Source organism: Sinocyclocheilus anshuiensis, unplaced genomic scaffold (genome assembly GCF_001515605.1).
Source record: "Sinocyclocheilus anshuiensis isolate Anshui unplaced genomic scaffold, SAMN03320099.WGS_v1.1 scaffold1000, whole genome shotgun sequence".
Taxonomy (NCBI): domain Eukaryota; kingdom Metazoa; phylum Chordata; class Actinopteri; order Cypriniformes; family Cyprinidae; genus Sinocyclocheilus; species Sinocyclocheilus anshuiensis.
Window position 1 is genome coordinate 38,908 of NW_015552600.1, and position 10,280 is coordinate 49,187.

General features: G+C 40.4%; 1 long non-coding RNA gene across 1 annotated transcript; it reads left to right on the top strand.

Annotated features, from left to right (window-relative positions):
* The first annotated feature begins 7,944 nt into the window (after positions 1–7,944).
* LOC107665745 (uncharacterized) lies at positions 7,945–9,844 on the top strand. Its single transcript, XR_001631592.1, has 4 exons — positions 7,945–8,032; positions 8,255–8,315; positions 8,508–8,607; positions 9,498–9,844. It is a non-coding gene; the product is annotated as an uncharacterized LOC107665745 (long non-coding RNA).
* The last annotated feature ends 436 nt before the right edge of the window (positions 9,845–10,280 follow it).

The window sequence follows — 10,280 nt, forward strand, 5'->3', positions numbered from 1 at the left end:
TTTCAAAGTTTTTAAATTCCTTGTTTTATTGTTGTGATTATTTTTTTTATTATTATTTTCTTTTCTTTTATGTAAAGCACTTTGAATTACCATTGTGTATGAAATGTGCTATATAAATAAACTTGCCTTGCCTTGCCTAAACACATTGTTGGGTTGACTATGCTGGGTCAAAATTCTGGGTTGTTTGGGGTACTGTAAACACACTGTTGGGTTGCTCATGCTGGGTCAAATGAGTAGTAAGGAGTTCATTCACAGATAAATCGATGGTTGGGTTAATTTGACCCAGCAACTGGTTTATTATTCTTTGCAACTTCAACTTGATTCTTCACTTCCTGCGCGGAAAGTCTACTGCCATAATGTAGGAATTCCTGTCAGAAGAAGAAGCAAGGGGGTAACGTAAGTTCAAATACAGTCTTCGGCTAATGTTTCTGACAAAACACAAAAGAAAAAACTTTCGAGAGCTTTGTTCTGGTCAACTGAGTTGTAAGGAGTTCATTCACAGATAAACAGCTGGTTGGGTTATTTTGACCCAGCAACTGGTTCATTAGTTTTTCATTCTTTGGCAAACTTACTGAATCTTCACTTCTGAGACGAGGCGCACGCTAAATTACTCACAGCGGGTAGTATTTTATGGTAGTTATGAATATTTACCTATATTTTAAGTTGTGGTAGTAGCAAGCTCATTTCACCGTTTAAAATACGTTACAATCTTTGATATGGGAGTATGGGGACTGTTTGCTTAGTCTGTGAAACATTATATAGCCATGGCTAGCTGATTATGTTTTTTTTTGACAAAATCTCATCGTTATATTGTTTGAAAACCAGCTATATCTGTAGCCTTTTGAAATGTGTAGTTTAAATTGTAGCTTATCTTATTCATCAGGGATTCATTTCGTATTAAAAGGGGGAAAACGCGTTTCGAATGAATCCGAACGTCATATGTACCTTGTTTTAGCCCCTCACATGCGGCGATACAATCAGTGTTAATCAGGGATACCTGTTTGAATGTCTAATAATCAGTCAAATCTCTTAGTATTGTGTTCTTGTCTTTCCTAACAGGTGCTTACTGCAAGCGCATATTTCTTTAAACAGTATTGTTCTAGTTACCTTTTTTCCTTTCTGTTTTCAAAACTTATCACAAGATTTCAAGCAACTTCATCCTGAAGCAGCGCCAAAACTCTTTGAAAACTGGGCCACTATCAGTGACCGATTCTTTTGTATGCCCAGCGAGAGTAAAAACTGCACTTAGTAATGGGTGACACCAGGTAAGCTATTTCGTATAATGTTTTGTTATGATTTTGTTTTTGTATTTCACACTTTTCCAACTCGTACCAACTGGTAAATACAACTTTGTTTACCTTATTATTGAGGAAATTGTCGCTAACATTGCACTGTAGTTCACCTACAGTACCTGAAGTGTTTGAGCCTTAGCACTAAATGGTCCTCATTAATTTAGAAATGTGGGCATTGTTAGTTGGTAATTTTACCATGATAAATAAATAAGCTGAAATATCTCTTGCTTGTCTCACATCCTTTTGAAATCAGGCAATCCAGTGAAAAGCAGTTATTAGATTTTTAATAGTCTAATCACTAATAATAGTTGATTTTCGAATCAACACTCATGGTTACCAATGAACACCAGGGCAGAAAAGTCAGAATTACTACTTCAGAAATATAAATTGTTATATACAGTATACTTCTTAAATGTTAATGCAACACTATGTCGTACAGCGAGAAAGGTTCAAAAACGGCCGTTGTCACGGTCTTACGACCAAAGATAGCCTACGATACAGCATGATCATTGCACAGTGTGTTTGCTGGTACGATCCATGTTTACTGACCAACCAATAAAAATGCAACATGACATCAACGCGACATGGCGCTAAAACATAAAACTGCTTACCTCAAGCTCTTATTCCTTCTCTTGCGACGCTTCCACTTTGTTTCAGTGTAACGAGTTATAGTGAATACAATTTGAATGTAACACATTGCTTTTTCACTAAAATCCTTTTTATTGTATTACGGATTTATTTGTTATTGTATTATTGATTTATTTCTGTTTTTCTTTGAGCAATATTTGTTGATTCTGCTGTTCACTGTTTACAGACTTTTATTTAGAAAGTTTCTCCTGGCGCTCTACTGACGCCATTTTCAAGTGAGTGCGCGCTTCTCTTCAGTTCGCATTGTATATGCTGGGGAGAGGTAAACTAAATATTCTATTGTAAATGGTACTGAGACTATATGCAGTGTTCTGTTATAAGTTTTATGCGCGAGTGGATTAAGAATGTGAAGTTATATCGTGTGGGCCGTATGATATGCTGTTGGCATGGTTTTGAGTAACTGATTGGCTAACAAATATTATATCATACAGGAATGTCTTTATGGAATGCCCAATAATGAGAGATATGAACTTTATTCATGTTAATCCACAGGTATTTCACTCTTATTGTTTATTTTCTTCTTTCTATATTCTTGTACTGTGTTAATACTATAATGTTTCAGTGTTAACAGTGTCTTTCTCAATTGTTGCACAAAGTGAGTTCGCATTGTATATGCTGGGGAGAGGAATGTCTTTATGGAATGCCCAAGAAAGAGAGATATGAACTTTATTCATGTTAATCCACAGACGGAGTGAAGTTAATGCTGGGCGTGGCTGTAAATCCTCTTTTGGTGAACAGAAGTTAAAGTGTCCTGGGTCTTCTTACACACAACGCAGATGATGGTAACAGCGGTCAGCAACGGACTGGTTACATTGGTGCTGTGACCCGGATAAAGATTTGCTTCAGGATCTGTGTCAGTCGGGTCACCGAGGGACGCTGCTTTGAGGTTCACGGTTTTGTGAGTGAAGAACTTTTGAGAATACAAAAAGACATTTGACATTTTCATATTGACTGGTGCATTTCCTCATCAAGTAATTATTATTCTCGGACTGATACTTTCTGATATAGTTTATTCTATTTGGACATTTATCTTCTGTTGGATTTATTTTGTTTATGAAACTGAAAATGGCATTTAGTTCAAACGGAGATGAATTTGATGAAACAATGACTGGGTTGGGTCTTGGTAGGGGGAACATTTTTGGTGAAACTTCAGTCGCTCCAATTGAAAGGGAGAGTAGAGTGAACAGAACGCCTCATTTGTTGTGCTCTACACGTGTAATTGATAATGTTCCCAATCCAACAGCTGACACTTTGCCCTTAGCTGTTCCAGACATAAATGATCCAAACTGGCAAGGGTTGATAGCACATATCGCTCAACAAGTTGGTCAGACAATGTTAGCATCTCAAAGGAAGGCTAGTTTTGGGGAAGGAGAGAATAGAGGTGCACAAACACAAGGTTTAGGTACCAGCAAGACATTCACAGAAATACCTTCACTTAACTTGACTGGAGTGAGGTTGGTCATGCAGAGTGAAGCAAAAGAGCCCCCAGTGTACCACGGAGATGCATCAGACAAGCTTGGTGTACGTGAATGGGAGGAGCTGATGGACAGGTATCTGAGAAAGAGAGGAATACCATTAGCAGAGCAGCATCAAGAGATTTTAAGCAGATTGATGGGTAAAGCGAAGGATGTCGTCAGAGTCACTCTCCATTGTAATTCAGCTTTAAACCCAGTTGAGAACCCAAAGGTTATCATAGACATCCTGAAACAGCGTTTTAGTGATGTTAATTACTCATGTATGCCTTTGGCTGACTTCTATGGCACTGTTCCATTAGCAGGAGAAGATCCCGTTGAATACTGGTTGTGGCTGAATAAAGCAGTGGATCTTGCGGAGGAAGCTTTAAAGAGGCTTGGACGATGAATTGAGGATCCATGTCAAGAAGCGGCCATGATGTTTGTGAAGTACTGCCCTGACTCTTGTAGCCAATCAATCAACCAATCAAACACAAAATATATATTTTGTTAGCTTTATTTAACAAATACTCTGTAACACCCCTCAGTTAACAAGCCATATGAGGACCTATGGACCCTTCCTACTCTTGCTGCAGTTTTTCGTTTCAAAGCTCCAGAAAAATGGACAGCACAGGAGATCCAAGAGCAGCTTGATCGGTACCAGACAGAGTTAAAAGAGCAGATGTCAATCAAGTCAAAACGTCATACTGCTACAAGGCATGTCACCGCTCATGTTCAGACGTCCCACGAAGATGATGAAGCAGATGTTGGCTCTCCAATAGAGCCAGGTGAGTGTAGCAGAGTCAGCACTGCACACACTATACAGGGTGACGACAATTGTATGAGAGCTCTGATTAATCTTCTTGATCGTGTACTGTCTCAAAATGTCCAAATGCCATCTCACCAGCCCCAAGGCAAGCTCTGTAGAGTATGCAGATCTCCAGATCGCTCCACTGTAACGCACTGTCGGCAGGAACATCTGTGCTTTGCGTGCTTTCAGCCTGGGCATAGTAAGAGAGACTGTACAAGTGACAGGTCGAGACCTGGCCCGGCACCATTCAGGGGCTTTTCAGGTTTAAACTAGATGGCTCACATTTGGAAGGGGGATGCTTGGGCACAAGTGAAGAACCCCTAGAGAGTGTTGATCTTCATCAGTTTTATGAAAATGCATGTGCACAGGCTTCCACTGGAACCAAAGTGATAGCAAAAATGTCCAGGCAGTTGAGGCATTCGATGAATTGTTCCATGCACCAGTCAGTGTAAATAATGTGTTTTCAATGAAGGGAATGCTTGATACAGGGTTCATGGCCTGCACCTTTAGTGACAAAGCAGAAAAGAGGATGTTAAGTGAGAATGAATTGCCTCCACCCACACCCCTTCAACAGGAAGTCATTCTAGTAGGATGCGGGGGTATAGTTACAAGGCCAAAGTGTATGTATGAGGTTGAATTGAAAATTTATGGAGAGAGCTGCCTAGTGCCTATTCTCGTTGTACCCGGCCAGCGGGATGATCTAATCATTGGCACAAATGTGGTCAAATTCCTCGCACATCACATGAAAGGCGACAGGGATTACTGGCAACTTATTTCTAATCAGACAGTGGAACCAATGGCAGGATGTGAGCAGTTCCTTGATGTTATGGCCAACATGTGTCGGTGGAAGGGCTCAGAGTTGCCAGACAAGGTGGGAACAATCAAGCTACAGCAATGTGTCACCCTCTTAGCAAGACAGGAGCACCTTGTCTGGGGAAAGTTGCCAAAAAATGTCCCCATGTCACCAGAGAGCACAGTTGTAGTGGAACCAACGATTTCAAGGTCTGTGTCACGAGACATCATGGTCGGGCGAGTTGTTACGCCATTATGGGGTGATTGTTGGGTTCCCCTAAAAGTCACCAACGTCTCTGACAAGCCAGTCACACTCAAGAGAAATCGCAAATTGGCAGACGTATTCCCATGTGTCGCCGTGGAGGATTTTGAACTTTTCCAAGGGCTGAGTCGAGCTGAGGTGTTTGGGAAGGAGAGTCAGCACTTACCTAATTCATCAGCTGATTTCAGACAGCGATTGGAAACTGTTGGCCTTGCTGATCTTGACATCCAGTCTTGTTCTGTCAGCCATGAAACAAAAGAGAAGTTAGTCCAATTACTGGAGAGATACAACGATGTGTTTTCCAAGCATGCTTTGGACTATGGCGAAGTAAAGGGCTTTGTTCACCGATATGCACAGACTTCAGATGGGTGAATGCAAGAATGATAACGGATGCACATCCACTTCCACATTAGTCCGACTGCTTAGCCGCTCTAGGCGGAAACACTCTCTTCAGCACCATTGACCTGACATCAGGATTTTATATACCCATGGCCGAAGAGGACAAGAAATATACTGCGTTCACGACTCCTGTAGGGCTGCTCGAGTATAATAGGATGCCGCAAGGGCTATGCAACAGCCCAGCCTCCTTTATGCGAATGATGGTAAGCATCTTTGGAGACTTAAACTTTAGCAGCTTATGTTATCTTGACGACCTGTTGGTGTTCGCTCCAAATGAGCAGGAGGCATTAGAAAGATTAGAGGTCGTGTTCAGTCATCTGAGGCAGTACAATCTCAAGCCGAGTCCTAAGAAATGCCACCTACTGAGAACCTCTGTAAAGTTTTTGGGTCACATTATAGACAGAGATGGAGTTTCTGTAGATCCTGCTAAAGTTGAAGTTATCTCGAAGCTGTCCAAGTTTGATCTGATGGAAGGTGATAGATGCACTCCATCAGTGCAAAGAATTAAACCAGTCCTTGGTATGATCTTATATTACCAACATTTCATTCCTGGATGTTCTTCTTTGGCAAAGCCACTCTTTGCTCTCACGGCTGGGCAGAGAAGGAAGAGAGGAATCAAGGGAGAAACTAAAGCAGGAACTTACAGGAAGTTCAAGCCCACGGATCGGACTTCAGTCGGCAAAAGTCGCAAGGAAGCTGTGGGACCGTGTATTCTGTGTGTACGGATTCCCGAGTCGCATCCACACTGACCAGGGAGCCAACTTCGAAAGCACCCTTCTAGTGGAGTTGTTAAAACTATCAGGAGTCGCTAAGTCTCACACCACCGCTTACCACCCCATGGGAAATGGAGGAGTAGAGAGGTTTAATAGAACTTTATGGAGTATGCTCCGAACCCTGCCTCTGAAAGAGAAGCACAAATGGCCAGAGCAAATACAAACGTTGATCTTTGCCTACAACGCCACAGTCCACGAGACGACGGGGTACGCTCCATTCCAGCTTCTGTTTGGTCGTGTACCGAGATTGCAGGTGGACGTTATGTTCAGACAGGTGCTACATGACCCTGTAGTTGTGGATCATGGTACTTACCTGAAGTCGTTGATGTCGTACCTCCATGAAGCGGCTGAGATCGCGCAGCAACATTCTGAAAAAGAGCAGAGGAAACAGGCAAAAGGTTACAACAAGAAAGTCAGAGGGACATCTCTGGATATTGGTAAGTGGGACCCTGTAGTGTACACTGTAGTGGACAGGAACCTGCAGACGCACACTTACAAACTCAAGGATGAGAAAGGGAATGTGGGGATAGTGCACAGGAACCTGCTGTTGGATATTAGTTTTCCTACCTGTTGAGTCGCCTGATGAGGAGGGACGCATACTACCTTCTACAGGGGAGTCAGAGTGTGAGACACATAGCATCAGGAGTGAGTTCTGTGTCGAAGACTTCGATCCGAGGGACCTGGAGGAAAGAACCATGAGATGGGTGAATGACGACTTTGAAAGTCCTGCAGTTCAAGACTCTGATGTTGAGAAAGTGATTGGAATTGACCATTTCAATTCGGATGGAAGAGAGTCCAGTGATCAGTTGCAGACTAAAGAGAATAGTAGCAGGGATCTTCCTCAGAGCGAAGCTGAAGCCAGTCCAACATCTCTTGATGTTATTCCTGACTGTGACACAGATACACATATACAAATTCAGACTGACATTCAAACTGACACTGACACCCAAGTTCAAGTTCCTGATGTTCAGGGTCTTAAGACATGAGCAGGTAGAGTTGTTAAGAAAGTGAATAGATTAATTGAGTAAATGGTTCAGAAACCCTTTTACCTCCAAGGTGTAGGAAGTAATCTGAAAAAGAGAACTGGGTCATTTCGTTCTTTGTTCTAAAGATAACTCTGCTGTGTTTTGTTTTTGTATGATGTGAAAAGACATTTTGATTCCAATGATAAAATACAAGGGTCAGGTCATATTATGGTGTACCAGGCATCGTAATGTTCCAAGATGATCTTAGGCTTGATCACCCTGAGGTTTTTCTTGACCTAATAGTGGGTAACTCTCAAGTTGAACTAATGAATGTTTCATTGTAGATCTGTACCAGTCATTTGATTTGGAACCAGTACGGATTTTAGTGAAATTCGGAAAGGGTGAATGTAACGAGTTATAGTGAATACAGTTTGAATGTAACACATTGCTTTTTCACTACGGATTTATTTGTTATTGTATTATTGGTTTATTTTTGTTTTTCTTTGAGCAATATTTGTTGATTCTGCTGTTCACTGTTTACATACTTTTGTTTTGAAAAATTCTCCTGGCGCTCTACTGACGCCATTTTCAAGTGAGTGCGCGCTTCTCTTCAGTTCGCATTGTATATGCTGGGGAGAGGTAAGCGTTGTCAGAGCTCTTCATTTTATAAGTGAATAAAGTTTGCAAAGTGTATAAATCGACTAAATATTCTATTGTAAATGATACTGAGACTATATGCAGTGTTCTGTTATAAGTTTTATATGCGAGTGGATTAAGAATGTGAAGTTATATCGTGTGGGCCGTATGATATGCTGTTGGCATGGTTTTGAGTCATTAATTAACAAATATTATGTCATACAGGAATGTCTTTATGGAATGCCCAAGAAAGAGAGTTATGAACTTTATTCATGTTAATCCACAGGTATTTCACTGTTATTGTTTATTTTCTTCTTTCTTTATTCTTGTACTGTTAATACTATAATGTTTCAGTGTTAACAGTGTCTTTCTCAATTGTTGCACAAAGTGAGTTCGCATTGTATATGCTGGGGAGAGGAATGTCTTTATGGAATGCCCAAGAAAGAGAGATATGAACTTTATTCATGTTAATCCACAGACAGAGTGAAGTTAATGCTGGGCGTGGCTGTAAATAAATCCTCTTTTGGTGAACAGAAGTGAAAGTGTCCTGGGTCTTCTTACACACAACGCAGATGATGGTAACAGTGAATGGACCGGTTACATCTGCTGACCGGTTACATCAGCACACATAAAAACTGCAACTGCTAAAGTGTGACTTATTATGCTCTTTTGGTTTACCACTAGTGCATGCTGATGACGTTTTATTCTTTTATAGTAATGCTATAAATATATATATAGTATTGCGTTGTAGACTACGAGTCAATAGGTGTCATCATTGTACAGTCTACACACGTCATAGCCAAGTTTATTAGATCCATGTCGCACAGTGTGACATGCAATGATCTTATAGGATTGCTAAAATCGTGCTGTGTCTCGGGCTTAAGGTGTTTGAATGTCAAGCCATAACTTTTTCCTCTCTACCGCTATCTCTGTTTTAAAACATAAAACTGCACTTTTTAAAATTTATTTTTGTTTATTTTTAACAACTAAAGTTTTAAAAAAGCTGCAATTCTTAAAGGTGTAGTTTACTCAAAAATTAAAATTCTGTCATGTGGTTCCAAACCCATAAGACCTCCATTCATCTTCGAAACACAAATTAAGATATTTTTGATTAAATACGAGAGCTCTCTAACCCTCCTTGGACAGCACGGGTCCTACCACGTTCAAGGCACAGAAAGGTAGTAAGGACATCGGTAAAATAGTCCATGTGACACCAGTGGATGAATCGTAATTTTATGAAGCTACAAGAATACGTTTTGTGCGTAAAGAAAACAAAAATATTGACTTTATTCAACAATTCCTTCTTACATTTTAAATATTTTAACAATGTCTTTACTACCATTCTGGGCCTTGAACATGGTAGTTGCGTTGCTGTCTATGCAGGGTCAGGCTCTTTTCCATTCCACAAAAAAGCTTGATTTACATGTCAGTTATATTCTAACACTAAGTGATGTTGTGTAATCAACAGGTGGGGACCAACATGGTGGAGTATTTACAGAATGCAGACGACTGGAGCATCGTTCCACATTTTGTGCCTTGGAGACGAGACCAGGTGGATGTGCCAGACTTGCCAGGCCACAACATTGAGAGACTCTTTGCTGGAGACTGATTGTTTATTTTAAAGCTTTTTTGTGTGTGTTTGATGTTAATTACACAAAGCAGTGTCCCCCTACTTTGAAGTTTCTCCAGCATGCTGTGTATGAGATTGATGGATATGAGTTATCATCTGTTAATTTTTTTAGGACAACAGTTTTCACGTTTAATCATCCTTTTAAAGTTTGCTTTTGTTGCAGGGCTCCTTGTCTGTGGGGGAGGTTGGGGTTTTAACATTTGTATTCTAAACTTGTATAAAAAAGTATTCAAAATGTAAAAAAAAAAGTAATTAAAATAAACCGTTAAATGTAATTAAAAACACATTTACAGTGATCTCTTTGTTTTATTGTATTACAGGGCAACAATAATTTTACATTCATTTTATTTTATAACCATTAAAACCCAACACATGAGTAACACAACCCAGCAAGAGAGGTAATTTCACCCACTGGTTGGGTCAAATGAATGACCCAGTAATCTGGGTTAAATGGTAAAACCCAGCACTTGGGTCAAAACAACCCAGCCCGTGTTCTGTCCAATAGTGACCCAGCAGTGGGGTTAAGGTTGGGTTATTTTTTAATAAGCCTTCGGATGGAGATTTAATGCTGATCACAGAACCATGCTTCACTGAAAGATACGCATGACAATCGCAGCTTTT